Below are 15803 nucleotides of genomic sequence, written 5' to 3' on the forward strand. Positions count from 1 at the left end.
TATGTTTTTTTTTTTTGCAAGGTTCCTCAGTTGCCTGTATTTTTGAAGAAAAGGTGGTTGTTTAGTTTTAGTCCAGGTTTTCCAAGCATGATCTCTTTGTTTCAAAAGGGACCTAGTCTCTTTGGAGAGCCAGGGAGCATGGTTTCATTTTACTCTGATCTTCCTAGAGGGAGCTAAGGAGTTTAGAGTATTCATGAAGACGCTATTGAAAGTGCTTACAGCATCGTTTAGGGGGAGGTGTTTTAGAATGGACCAATCTATGTTGTGGAGAATGGAGTTAAATTGGGATGAATTGAAAGTCGATAGTTTTCGACAGTCTTTGATAAGGTGGGTTTAGGAATATGGGAGTAGTGTCTTAAGATGGTGGTAGGGAGATGATCACTGAGGGAGTCAGGTAAGGTGGTGGGATTGTGGTATTAGTGGGGGGAATTGGTAAGGATCCAGTCTATGATGGAGCTGGAAGAGGAATTTTTATGGAAGCAAGTGGGAGCTGCTATCAGTTGGTGGAAGCTGTGTAGGTCGATACTGAGTTGGGGGGAGTCAGTTGTGAGTTTGGACCAATCAATGTTGACATCACCAAGGATAAGTATCTCATATGGTATGTTGGGGGAGAACCAGGATAGGATGTTTTCAAAAATGGGCAGATTGTTACCAGGAGGAAGGTAGATATAGGCAATTGCAAGTTTTTTGTGGGGATTCAGATGGCAGTTAAGGATGATGATTTCAGCTGGGAGGAAGTCAGGAATTGGGGAAGGGTATGGTGAGAGGTTAAGAATGTTTGAGTAGAGGATGGCCATGCCACCACCTTTTTTTACAGGTCTGTCAGATCAGAAGATATTATAACCTGGTGGGAGTATTTCACTATTTGAGATGTGTGGCTTGAGCCAGGTTTCAGATAGGGAGAGGATGTGAGGGGTATTGACATCTATCCATGAGTGCAGCTCAGTGACTTTATTTGCTAGACTCTGAATATTCAATTAGTAAATAGTTAAGTATTTGGATGGAGATGATTGTTGTGACTGAGGTTGGTGACTGTTAAAGGAGTAAGATGGGGGCAGCGTAGAGGTAGTTTTGAGGAGGGAAGAGGGGCCAGGGTTGGGATGGATATCTCCAGAACAAAGTAGGTTTTTAGTGAGGAGAAAGTGTGTAGTAGATGCTAGATGGAGTTTGCATAGTTTTCACTTAGCTTTGTGGGAAGGTTTAAAAACCTGTATTATGGATAGTTTATATAGACTTGAGGTAGAGGTAGTAAAGAGATTAGGGGAGATAGTAAAAGACGAAGTAGTTGGATGCATGTTGTATGAGTGAGAAGTTGGTGAACATACAAGTTGAACAGCATTTACATTAAAAACAATCCCCCTCATAAAAACATTTTTTCTAGGGGGGGAGCAATCCCACACATATGGGGCAGTGACCCTGCAACCCCTGCTATATTCAATATATCAACTCCATGATTGCATAATAATGGGGAAAGAAGAGAAATTTCCCTTCCACACTGTATGACGCTTCTAGACATAAAAGCATTTTCAAGCATGTGAGTTGACAATTATTTGATAACTGTTTCATGGATTATTGTTTTTGTGGTATATTTGATACTGTTGCTGTTATGCCATAATCTTCCAGGTATTATATTGTTTAAAGCACTCCCACAAAAAGTCCACAATGTCCTTCTGTGCCATGGTATAACTATAGCTAGCACGTTTATAACTAGTGCATGACACATTTGTTTCTGCTATTTTTTTTTTGGAATTCTTGGATCTCTTTTGCTTTAAGTTTAGAGACCACAAAAAAAGAACTTCTTCATTAAACAGGAAATTGATTGTAGTATGGTTCAGATATATTTATCTCTTTTTCCAAAGTCTTGTGTGATAACTTTATAATAAATTAAAGTCATGGATAACATTTTCTTCATATGGAAACAGGTGCAGCAAACACTTTCAGTCTTATCATTTGCATTTCTGTATATCAGTCCCTGCCACTGATCCCTCCCAACTCTTAGCGCTCGTTTACCACCTAGTCAGCTTTTTTGTTCCATTGTCCCACTGTCATTCAGCCAGTGATGCCAATGTCAAAGAGACACCATTATCCAGGCATGTTCAAATGATATTACGCAGATGCTAGCTCCTCCAGTACCTGGATTTTTATTCAATCCCATTTCGTCTAGCCAGGGCTTGTTTTCTGTAAACCATGGAATAAGCACATGCCTACTGTGTGTTAACTACAACATGTACCATGTTGCATATGTATGCGGCCATTCTTTAATATATTTCCTCATATCACTGTTGTGATTGGTTAAGGCTTTGTCATAACACTTTGCCTTTAAATTATTTCTGTGGGTGATGACTCAAGTACTACAGTTTTCACTGTTCACCTTTATTATGGTTGAAGTTTTAAAGATAATGTTGAACTGATTCACTGAGTTATGGTGTCCTGTAGTCCCTCAATACCAGACATTATCTGCAGGGTGACATTCAACACACCAGTACAATAAAGTTATTAACGGTATAACAACTTCCAGATCAGCTAATTCATTCTGGCAGTTAGTAAGCATTTACAGCTAAAGCTTACTGGTTGTGTGGAGAAAGCATTAGATAAGAGTGGTTATCTTATGTGTGTGAAGAAGGGAATGGCTAGTACTAGAAGCCTGTTTGTGTTGGTACATTACACACATGTATATGGATATGTGTGTGTCTGTCTGTCTGTGTGGAGGACAGTAAGACAAGCAGCTTGTTACATATGTAGGATTGCAGTCGTATAAAACTAGTTGCTGCTTTGAGTCTTTAGGGGTAAATTTACCTGTGGACTATGCAATATTACTGGATAGCAGACTATATGATACATGTTACGAAAATGTGACTGAGGAAAAAGGTGTCAATCATCTTAAACATATATTCCCTCATGAATTAGGGGGAGTCAGGTCTCTGGAAGATGACAGAGCAGTGCTGCCCCCCCCCCCCCCCACCCAGGATTGAACAGAATGTCTGTTTTACCACAATTAACAATGTAAAACTACATAAAAATTGTAAAAGTAACAGAATTAACCACTGAAAGCAGTTATGGTCCTTTAGGAATGCTACAGCTGAGGAGCAGCTGTGTTTGACATTTCAGAAAGTGTCAGGAGTGTCCCAGAACATCTGCTTCATAAAGCAAATGCTGGAAAAGCAGGAGCAGTCTACAGAAGTACAAAAGAAAATGAAGTTGGAAGAAAACATATGTATCAACAGGTCAGTGACTGAAATATAAAGTCAGGCAAAGACAGTGCTGTATGCAGTGCTTCTTATCAGAATGCATGAATAAAGCAGATGGCTCAGAAAATCATTCTAGATACAAAGCTGAGATTCATCAAAATACACACATGGTGAGACCTCAAAAAGTTGTGGTTGATATATTTCAATTTCTAACTAACTATTTTTTGTTAGAATTGATAGAATCTACAGTATGGAGTTGAAGAGGTAGTGGATTTGCACTCCAAGGATCATGTTCAATTTTTTTAAATAAAAAAATAAATAAAGTAAAAACAATAGTATATAAAGAAATTAACTAAAAATACATGGTCAGCTATTCATGGACTTCAAATTGCAAACAAATGGACTTGAGTCTGGTAATGGGTTAAATAGGAAGCTTAGGGTCCACTTTCTGCACATGGCCTACCTCTTCAGAGTGTACTCTCAGTATCAACTGCTGTTTGGTGACACTTAAAATATTTCACCTATTCAATTGTCTCCTTAGGTTTTGATTGCCTCAATATGTCATATATTGTTTTGTTGCAGGTTTTTTAATGCAACCAGTAGGGTTATACAACTTGGAGAAAAGGTATGAGGTTAGAGCAATGTGTCCATGTAACAATATCTTGTTACTGTTTTCACTGAAATACATTAAGGTAGCAGTACTGTGAATTGTATATACTTCAGTTGTGATGTTTTATGTTAGCAGAGGGAGACACAATGTTTCATTATAAATGCAGTAAAGCATATTAACTATATCAAGGAAGGTATCAGGATTTTCTCTGCGGAAGAAGCTTTGAACTGACCTTAAAGACCCACCCAGCTATACTCACTAAGAGGCCTAGAGCTGACAGAACTGAGAAAGGAGATCTGTTGGATATGGCAGTTAAAAGGAGGAAAAACAGACAAGCCATGCATTTCTGGACAAGATGAGGTGTGATGTGTTAAGTGTAGAGTGAATAGAAAACATCACAGCAGATGCAGTGCAGTGTTTCTGTTTTTTTTTTTTTTTTCAACTGATGCGGTCCAATACTCTATATGTGAGTGGCACAGCAGGTCGCACGTTAGCCTTTAGTATAGAAGGCCGTGGGTTCTAGTCCAACACCAGGTAGATTTATTGATGACACTACAGTACGTATAATGGTGGTACTGCACTCCTGAATGTGTGATCCTTCATATGAGGATTTTAAACCAAGACCCCATCTGCTTAAGTTGGTGATAGCGCAGGTGGATGTAAAAGATCCCGCAACACTTATCAAAAAGAATATATGTCCTTTATTCATACAAGGAAAACATTTTTTACAAAACATTGCATATTTTCTTAATTAGAAAATTTCAATTTTCCCCTTTCTTCTTATTATACATTCATGCTTTATTATTTCAAGCTTTTATCCTTATTGGACCCCCACTCTTTTCTCCATAACCACCATCTAAGTTTATTCAGTATCACTGCCAAAATCCATTTTCCATTGAACATAATTTAATGTATCCCTTCTTTCCATATAATCCACAAAACATAGAACAATGGTTTGCCGATTCTTTTAACATATTCTTTACTTCTGTTCTCATAATATCCATATTTAACCATGTACATATTTATCTTATCCACTTTTTATATCTTCGAATACATTTTCTTTACGTAACTTTTATCATCAATTCACTACTCGTTTAGATTTTAAAAACACATGTTCAGTAGTTTCCTCTTCCCCACAATTTAGAAATATTCTTTCACTTTACATTTTATATGCCATGTTTCCTTTCACTGGTGATTTATCTATTAGCAGTCTTCACAAAAAATCGTGGCACTCTACTTTTTTTTGACACTATTTATTTCTTATTTTTATAGATTTAGTTTTGAATTCTGCTAGTTTCTCCCTCAGTTTGACCAAGTAATGTTGTATTATTATATTGTTATACCATATTTTTCTCTCCTTTTTGATTTTACCTATTTGTATTTACCACATTAATATTTTTTTCTTAGGTAACATTTCATTTCTTCATTTATACCTCGTTTTTCTCTTTTACTTCTTTTCACCATATCCCAAAATGTGTCATACTTTTATTTAAATATTTTTACAATTAATCTTTCATCTTTCATGTTTTTCATTTATCCACATTAACAATTTAAATAAATGTAGTGACACAATATATACCACTGGGTTAATTAACCCTAAACCTCCTTATTCTTTATTTAAATACAAAATTTCTCTTTTAACTGGATCTGTCTAGAACCCCATACAAAGGAAATGATTATTTGCAATAATTCCTTTTGAAATACCATTGCCAACATAAATGCACTTGCTAAATATGCCATGTTCCCATTAAAACTGAGTTTATCAAATGTACCTTTTCCTAAATGATAATTGATATGTTTTCCACACAAAAAAAATCTTTTAATTCTTCTATTACTTTGTTCCATTAAATTCTACTTACATTTTTGTTCCCAAATTGTATACCTAAGAGAGATTTCATCCATTGTAAAATATATCACCCCATCTTAACCACATCTCCTAATTCTTTACCTTTCTCTTTGTTTAATGTCATCCCTATTGCTTCTAAATATTTATTTAAATAAAAATATTTCATTATTTATCCACTTTTTGTTTTTAACAATTGCTGTAATAGCATCTGAATAAGTTAACAAAACTGGAATTTTTAACCTCTCAGGCATTAGTACCCTGCTTCCTGTATTTTGTAATTTACTTCACATACAATCACTTTCATAATTAAAGCAGAGTCTACAACTCACTGGACATCCCTGTCTTATACCGCTCTTCATATGTACCTCTTACTTAGCTAACCATTTAAATATTTTTCACTTTATTATTTATGTAAGAGTGGTACAAGATATGTACGAGGGTAGTGTGACATTGGTGAGGACTGCGGTGGGAGTGACAGATACGTTTAAGGTGGAGGTGGGATTATATCAAGGATCAGCTCTGAGCCCTTTCTTATTTGCAGTGGTGATGGACAGGTTGACAGATGAGATCAGACAGGAGGCCCCATGGACTATGATGTTTGCAGATGACATTGTGATATGTAGTGAGAGTAGGGACCAGGTTGAGCAGACCCTGGAGAGGTGGAGATATGCTTTAGAGAGAATATATGTGTGTAAATGTGAGCGAGGGTAGAGGAATGGTGAGGATGCAGGGAGTAGAGTTGGTAAAGGTGGATGAGTTTAAGTACTTGGGATCAACAGTTCATAGTAATGGTGAGTGTGGAAGAGAGGTGAAGAAGAGAGTACAGGCATGGTGAAATGGGTGGAGAAGAGTGTCAGGAGTGATTTGTGACAGACGGGTACCAGTAAGAGTGAAAGGGAAGGTCTACAAGAGGGTAGTGAGACCAGCTATGTTATATGGGTTGGCGACAGTGGCATTGACAAAAAGGCAGGAGTCAGAGCTGGATGTGGCAGAGTTAAAGATGTTAAGATTTGCACTGGGTGTGACTAGGATGGACAGGATTTGGAATCAGTATATTAGAGGGTCAGCTTAGGTTGGACAGTTTGGAGACAAAGCAAGAGAGACGAGATTGCGTTGGTTTGGACATGTGCTGAGGAGGGATGCTGGGTATATTGGGAAAAGGATGCTAAGGATGGAGCTGCCAGGTAAGAGGAAAAGAGGAAGGCCTAAGATAAGGTTTATGGATGTGGTGAGAGAGGACATTTTTTATTTTTAATTTGTTGACCGGGATGGTCCAACTGGATACATGTCCATTTTCAATGGAGGCCCACGGAGAAAAGCTCCAACATAGTCACAATTACAGATTGTTACATAGTAAAGTATATGAGAGGGAAAAAATCAATTTACATACTGCTACAATACATCCTAGCTATAGCAACCACAAAATATGAAAGTTCTCATACAGATTTTTAAACATGCTAGCTTAAAAATAAGACAATTATAGATTTTGAGTTTAGTTACTATACATTGTTCTTGTTTGGGGTTACAGGTCCCTTCCCTAGGTTGTCCATTTAGAAAAGATTTAAGGGCTTCCATTTATGGTCAGAAAGAAGTCAAGGAAATATAGAGTTAGATCATCTGAGAATAAAAGGTTAAAGTTTTTGAACTTGGATAATCCAGAGGAAAAGTATGACCTTGGTTTAATGAAGAGAAGCTAATCTGGGTTAGAGCATTGGCAAAGCCAATGTGACTTAAAATAGAGTTTTGGAGTCTTCTTGAATTGGACTAAGGAGGTAGTAAGAGTAAGGTTGGAGGGGAGGGAGTTCCATATTTTTCCAACGGCATTGGCAAACAGAGTATCACCCCCTGAGTTATAGGATTTGATTATTTGGACAAGCAACCTATTTGGTGAGGGAAGACAGCTTAGACTGGTGTAAGGAATTATTATATTTTTTTCAGTGCAGGGATGTTATTGAGTTGTTTGAGAATTTTAAATGTTTCTATGAGTTGGTTCAGCTGGAGAAGGTTTGGTAGTTCTATCCAGCCAAAGTTTTTTAGGTTAAAGCAGTGGTGTGTTCTATAGGGCATGCCAGCTGCAAATCTGGCAATATGATTATAACAACATGAGAGTTTGTTTAGGTCAGATTTGTTAAGGTTAGTAAGCATGGGAGAGGCATATAGAAGGGTAGAGAGAAGATGTGAGTGGGCAATGGTCGCTTTGGCCATTGGAGTTAGGAAGGATTTTATCCTGTACAATGACCCAAGTTTCTTGTTAACGGATTTAATGGTTTGGTTGATATGCATATTGAATCTAAGTTTATTGTCAGTGGTAACTCCTAATAGTTTTGTATAGGAGTCTGGGGAGATGATAGTGCCATTGTTGGACTGTATGGTAAAAGTTGTAGGAGAGGGTTTTTGGGTTGGGTAGAAGAGTAGTAGTTTGGTTTTGTTTGGGTTTAAGATCAGGTGACAATCTGATAGCCAGTTTTCCACTGTAGTAAAAGTTAGCTGGGTTGTAGATAGTAGGTTAACTGGAGAGGTATCGGAACATACTAGTGTAGAGTCATCTGCATAATGAATGCAGGTGGCATCGGGGATGACTGTATGGAGGTCATTAATAAAGAGTGAAAAGAGAAGAGGTCCTAATATGGAGCCTTGAGGAACTCCTATGGTATTTGGTAACAGGCAAGAGAGCTTATTCTGCCACAGTACTGCTTGTTGCCTACCAGAGAGGTAGGCATGAAACTAGTTGAGAGCTTGGTTGTCTAAGTACAGGGTTTTCAGAGTTTGGAGAAGTAGCTGGTGGTTAACCATGTTGAAGGCTTTGGACAGGTCCAGAAAGAGAGCTGAGGATATTTTTTTGTTATTCCAATTATGGTTAATTATATCGGTAAAAGAGAGGAGGGCAGTGGTTGTACTGTGGTGGGGTCTAAATTCATGTTGTGAGTTGGTCAGCAGTTTATTCTGGATGAGATAATATAGAAGTTGTTTGTGCACACACTTTTCCATGATTTTGGCAAGTGGTGACAATATGGCTATTGGCCTAAAATTTGATAGTTCTGTGGATGAGCTACCTTTATGGCGTGGTATAACATAGGATTTTTTCCAAATTGAGGGGATTGTGGCCTCTGTTATGGTTTGATTAATTAGGATCGAGATGGGGTATGCTATGACATCTGCAGCTTTTTGCAGGTATTCAGCTGGGAGTAGATCTGCAGAAAAGGTAGTTGGCTTTAGCTTCTTCAATAAGGATCGGCTAAAGTATGTGGAGACAGGTTGGAGGTTAAAGGAGAATAGTGTCTTGGGTATAGAATCTGTTATTGAGGAGCAGGTAGTAGATAGTTGGTTGGCTAAGGACTGAATAGTCTCGGTAAAGAAAGTATTAAAGGTATTTGCTACTTCTTCTGGGCTTTTATCACATATGTTCCTAAAGTAGGAGTGGAGGATTTACCTGGATGGAGAAGATTATTTAAACCCGCCCAGAACTTTTGAGGATTGTTTTGATGTTTATGTTGTAGATGGCAGTAATAGTTTTTTTTGTCAAGTGTGATGGCTTTTTTAGTCTCGTTTCTTAGCTGTTGGAATTTAATATGATCTAGGGGTGACTTGGTTATACGCCATTTGGCCCATGCTTTGTTTCTAAGTGTAATTTTAGATTTGGAGTCTTTTGTTAGCCAAGGTGCTATTTGTGTTTTAATTTTGATTGACCATTTTGGAGCATGAGAATCAAGTATGGTAAGAAATGTGGCATTAAAATATGTTACTGCCTCATCTAGGGGAAGGTACTTTAGATTTGACCAGTTACAGGATTTGAGTTCCATTTGAAATTTTGTGGGTTCAACATTTTTCTTATTTCTGACAGACCTGTAAATGGGCAATTGAGAGTGGACTGTTTTGTCTTTCCTTATGTATGTGATGAGGTGATCACTAAGGTCATTGGGAAGAGTCCCAGACATGTACATATGGGGATGACTGTTAATGAGTTTCTAATCTAGGATACTCTCTTTTTGGTTAGAATTACCTATTCTGGTGGAGAAGGATATGGTCTGTGAGAATCCATGGAGGTTTATAAGGGTGGGGCTGGAGTCCGAAAAACATAGGTTCCAGTCAATATTAACATCACTCAGAACAATAGTTTCTTGAGGGTAGTTGTTAGATATCCAATTAAGAGTGTTCTCCAGTGTGTCAGAGTTGTTCCCAGGGGGTATGTAGATCCCAGTTAAATTTACACTTTTTTGTTTGTTTAGTTGTAGTTTTAGAGCTAATATTTCAGCATTGGAGATCTGGGGTGGTTGAATGGGGTTAACTATGACATTAAGTGTGCTTTTATATAGCATGGCTATCCCACCTCTCTTTTTCTTTGTACGATCAGCCCTGAGTATATTATACCCAGGTGGTAAGATCACATTATCTTTGGTTGATGGCTTAAGCCAGGTTTCTGTTAGACACATTATATCAGGGACTATATAATATATGCTAAAAGGGCATGTAGGTTATGTACCTTGCTGTTTAGGCTTCTTATGTTTAGGTGGCAAATTAGGAGGGAGTTAGATGACCTGAGAGAAAATGGTGGGCTAGTAGAGTTTGGGGTTGAGGATGGGCCTGGGTTAGGATGGATGTCTCCATCTTTAGCTATATTTTTTCTTAGGTAATCTAATAGTCTCATGAGTTTAAATAATAGTTTTTGACCATATTTGGATTTAGGGTACTTTTGGTTTGATTTATTAAGATACAGGTTATTGGGTTTTGTTGTTTTAGAGGCATGCCGGTGGTTGGTGTGAAAGAGCATGATGCAGAGGACAGGAAGAAATGGAAACAGATGACCCACTGTGGTGACCCCTAACGGGAACAGCCGAAAGAAGATGATGATTTATATAAGCAGACATACACAATTTTCTGATTTTGTCACTTATAAGCACAAGGATGGCGCAGTGGCAGAGTGGATAGTGTTGGTGCCTCACAGCAAGAGGTTCCTGGTTCAGTTGTCAGCTGGGGTGGCTTCAGTGCAGAGTCTGCATGCCCTCCCTGTGCTTGTGTGCATTTCCTGTGGGTGCTCCAGTTCACATGCATTACATCAATTAGATACCTCAAATTGACCATAGGTGTGAGTGTGTTGTTTGGAAGCACTACCGTGGCAGGGCCAGCCACCCAATGGTATAAACCTTAGCTCAAATGATTGTCACTGTTGAAGTCACACCCCAACACCATGTGCAAAAATGGGAAAAAGGGGTTGCATATGGATGGATGGATTGCACTCCTTCATTATTTCCCATAAAACATCATGTCCTATTGTATCAAATGCCTTATTAATATCCCCATAATAAGTTTACCTTCTTCTCTTCTGTGTATATCATCCATAATTTGTTTTACTATCATTAATAATTCTTGACATCCCTTCCCTTTTATTCTGTATATATTGTCCTCCATAACACTTTTCATCTTAATTTCAAATCTCTTTGGTATTTTTTTCATAGTAATCTTATAATTAATATTGTTCAATACTATTGGTCTCCAGTTTTTCATTATATTTTTCCTTTTCTTCCAAAAAATTAAGTAGCCCACTTCAGAGTTCTTTGTAAATAAATCTTTTATTTAATCAATCATTCAAAATCTTTAAGAAATGTTCTTTTTGCTATTCTATTAAATTATTATACATTTCATATCCTATTCCATATGGTCCAGTAGCAAATTCTAAATTTGCTTGCCCCAATACTTTAACTAGCTCATGTAGTGAAAACTCTTTTTCAAATTCTTTATTTTCTTGTTCTGACATTTTTTATTCCCATATTGTCTTCAGTTTCTTCCTTTTTTATTTAAACATGTCTTGTACATATTCTACAACTATATTCATAATTTGTTCTTATGTTCTTTATATTTTCCTTTTTCATTTCTCTCATTAAACTACTATCTTTGCTTACTATTCAACTTAAATATGAAAGTACTTCATCTTTTTTCCCTTATGAAAAATATCTTTGTATGATAACTCTAATTTTTTTGATAATTTCTACATATATTTTCCTTTATCAAAATACACTCTATATTATTTTCAAAGTATTTAATGCTTCTTCATATGCTGTCTTATACTTTCTTTATCCACTTTTTTACATTATACTGGCATTGTAAATACAATTTTTTATATTTAATCTTAAAAAATATCCACCATTCAGACCAATTTTTATAGAATTTTCTCATCGTAATATGATCCCTCCATGGCTGCATTTTTAATCTCTTTCTTTCTTCATCCTATGTTTTCTAATTTTTTACTACTCTGCCTATTTTTATATATTCCTTCTTTCCTTTTATCTCTATCAATATTGCTAGATTATCCAAAAAGTTGTTTCAATTGCTTCTCCTTCCCTTTTATTTAATACTTCTGATATTATAATAAAATATATATTGGTTCTGTAAATACCCCTTCTATAAGCCATGAATGTTTATCCCAGAGTATTAGTTACCACATTACAGAACTTCTAACATTTTTCTTATATTGTTTCCTTTCTTTTTACAGTTTACTCTTAAATCACAGTTAAAATCCCATGTCACTGTAATATTCATATTTATCACTACATAATCTAAAATCTGCTGAAATGAACTTTCTCTTTCTTTACAAGTAACATAAGCATATAACATTATAATTCTATATATTTGTTCTTTCTATTTTAAATACACACTAGCTGATATTCCCATTCTTACTAAAGTTGTATCTGATATTTTTACTGTATTTTTAGAAAATATTTCTATTCCAGAACACCAGTCATTACCCAAATTTCAAATTATCTTACCCTCCATAATTTTTCTGTTTGTAATCTTTCTTTACTTGTTAAGAATCTTGTATCTTCTAAAACAATTACATCTACATCAACATTTATCACACCATGTCAGAGCTGCTCTCCTTCTTTCTATAGTCTTATACTTTTTGCATTCACAGAAAGTACTCTAAAATTATTGCTTTCTTTTTACTTAACTTTCTAGAAATTATAATCTTATTGTTTATCCATTTCCTTTCTTTTTTCTTTTATACCCATCCCTTTAATTTTTTCCCCTATTTTTTACTCTTTTACCAATAGAATTCTTTTTTTCTTTTGTTAATTTCTAGTTGATATCTTCTTTATCACTTATTTCAGAACTTTCCTCTATTACTTCTTTTTTATCCTTCTTTTTCTTATCTAATTTATATTCTATTTCCCCCACTTCTAATGTATTTTCTGTTTGTTCTTTTTCTTCTCTTTTTTTCTTCACTGTCATTTCTATTATTTTCAGTCTTACAGTCTGTTCATAAATGTCCAGTTTTGCTATTTATTTATTTATTTACATTTGTGCACTGGGAATGTGCAACTGGGCAAGAAGCCTGTTTTCTGTGGAGGCCTGAAGAGAAAAGCTGAACTGCAATATGTCTAAGAACACTTAGCACAGTAGTTATTATCTAGCAATAGAGAAATAACGAAAAGCGATGCTCCAAAAAGGCCAGAAGAACCAACTTCAAAACGCAATTTTATTTAATAAACAAAAGCGTTTTCGCTGCCAGCAAACCAGAAGCTTCATCAGCAAAAACGGAGCCAAAGCTCACAAGTTTAAAAAGGTAAGGAGGTGGGGCCAGTTCACGTCACTTCCTTAACTACATCAAACAACTATTATTTTAAAAATACATATATACAAAAGTTAAAATACAAGGGTTTACACTCCACAGATTTAAAAAATTTAAGAGCTTAAAAGCAAGAGAAAATGCCAGGAGGAAATCTAGCATACATTAGCCTATCAGTAAAGTAACCTTCAAAAAAATAACCTTCAAAAAATAGGCGAGTAAGCCATGTACAAAATACCATTTGTGGGAAGTACATTTAGTAATATAGTAAAAAACTAGAATAATGTTGTTAGATTTCACATTTAAATGAATGACCTAAATGATTTACAAAATAGTATTTCAAAATGCATATAAAGTGCCTGCTCTACCTAGACACCCCACTAAAATGTCAAAGACAGACTGAAGAGGGATTCACAAGTAGCTACGTGCCTTATCTCAAATAGCTCCTATACTTCAGTATAGCTGCAATATTGCAGTTATCGTTGAGCCCGGGATATGAGAAGGCATCTAATTGGAGCTGCCATTCTAATTCCCTGGTCTCTACTATTAAAGATTGGGGTCCCCCTCTAATGTCCATTCTAATATTGTCGATACCCATAAATTGGAAACTGTGACCGCTGTTACTCAAAATGTGCTTAGAAAGGGCATTGTCACTTTTTTTATGGTTAATGGCATAAATATGTTGGTAAATACGGTCGCGAAACCGCCGATCCGTTTTACCAACATAAAATGCTGTACAGCATTCACAGAATGCTACATAAACTATGGCCTTAGTATTGCAATTAATCTTGTGATTAATAAAATACTTCCTATTGCCTATAACGAAGGAGTTGACAACCAGGAGGTACCTGCACCACTTGCAGCACCCACATGTAGTTGTTCCTTTCATTCTCACCATGTGGTCAAAGCTCTTATTTCTCTGCAAGAGATCTTTAAGGTTACTACCCCTACGAAATGTAAAAGCGGGAGCGAACCCTAACCTTTCATGTAGTCCCGAATTAATAATGAAAAACCAGTTCTTCCTAATAATAGAGCAAATTTGCCCTGAGTTTGTATTAAAGGCAATAATAAAACTGGTAGTGAAATCAAGACCCTTACTGTTGTCATCGGTTAATGAAACTTGTGTGATGGAAGTATCTAATGTGTTTGGTAAACTTGCATTCCTAACTCCTTCCACATTAAAGGAAAGTAGCGGTGTTAAAGAACCATTCAAGCGTTTGGAAGAAACTTCTACCATTAATTCAATTATCAAATCTTCAGGATGGCCTCTATTTAGGAAAAAATCCTTAAGCAGAGAGCACTCGTTGTGAAAGGCTTCGATGGTGCTGCACATACGTGCGGCCCTAACCAGTTGGCCCTTAACAATGGACCTCTTCTGCTTCCAAGGATGACAGCTTGAGAAATGCAAGAAAGAATTGCAGTAGGTTGGCTTCCTGAAGATTGAAGAACAGAATCTCTTGTTGCCCATGTCTTTTGTCAACTGAACATCCAAATAATCAATGGCAGTGGTCGAAAAGTGGTGTGTGAATTTTAAGAATTCTGTTGTGGAATTCATGTATAACATGAGTTCAAGAACAACATCATCACCTCCGTCAACCAACATGAAAGCATCATCCAAAAACCGTGTGTAGATTTTTGAACACCTCTGAAAAAGTGGGAAGTTGAATGAGAAATTTTTCTCCCAGTAGGCTACAAATAAATTTGCAACACTACTACCACACGGAGACCCCATTGCAATTCCTTTCTTTTGAAGGAAGTATTGGTTGTCAAAAATGAAAAAATTAGAGGAAAGGATGATATCAAGCAGAACTGTGACAACAATGATGTCATTACTAGGTGCACCCAGTTCCCGCAACATAACCTCAGTCCATTCAACAGCCTCTGCATGAGGGATTGAGGTGTACAGGTCGACCACGTCAATGGTCAGAAAGTTGAGATCACCATTAAATTGAACCTCATTAATCAGGTTCAAAAAAGCCCAAGAGTCTTTACAAATCTGTGAAATTTGTTTCAGGTATTTGCCAATAATGCTATCTATAATGCGGGCGCAGGGGTGCGTGATGGAACTTCTACCATCAACCAGCGCACGCATTGGTGGCTCAGAAAGACTCTTGTGTATCTTGGGGATCCCGAACATAACTGGCACCCTAGGCATAGAGATATCAATAAAGTTGTAAGTGTCAATGTTAATTCTGCCTTCAAGGTAAAGGTCCCTGAAGTAACCTCTAATTCTTTGATATGAGGTGGTTAACTCATTAAGGGATGAACAAGCATAAGCGGGTGAATCCAACACCGAAAGCATTTTCCGGGTGTATTCATCCTTATCGAAGATAACCAGACCCCCTCCCTTATCCGGTTTAATCACCCTAACTGCCATACCACAAACTTTGTTTAAGGCTATGACTTGATCCTGAGAAATATTCCTTGTTGTTCTGGAGTTGTGTTTAGAAGAAAACAAGTGTCTAAGGTCAAGTTCACAAGCACTTTCAAAGGTGTTTAGGCTAGGGTGCAAGGGGGGATTAAAGGAGCTGGTTAACTTCAATTTATTATCCATGACAGGGAGGTCATTGTTGAAAAACACTTTCAAATTTAGTTTAC

This window comes from Protopterus annectens, chromosome 2.part0 (assembly GCF_019279795.1).
Source record: "Protopterus annectens isolate FY-2018-M chromosome 2.part0, PAN1.0, whole genome shotgun sequence".
NCBI lineage: Eukaryota > Metazoa > Chordata > Ceratodontiformes > Protopteridae > Protopterus > Protopterus annectens.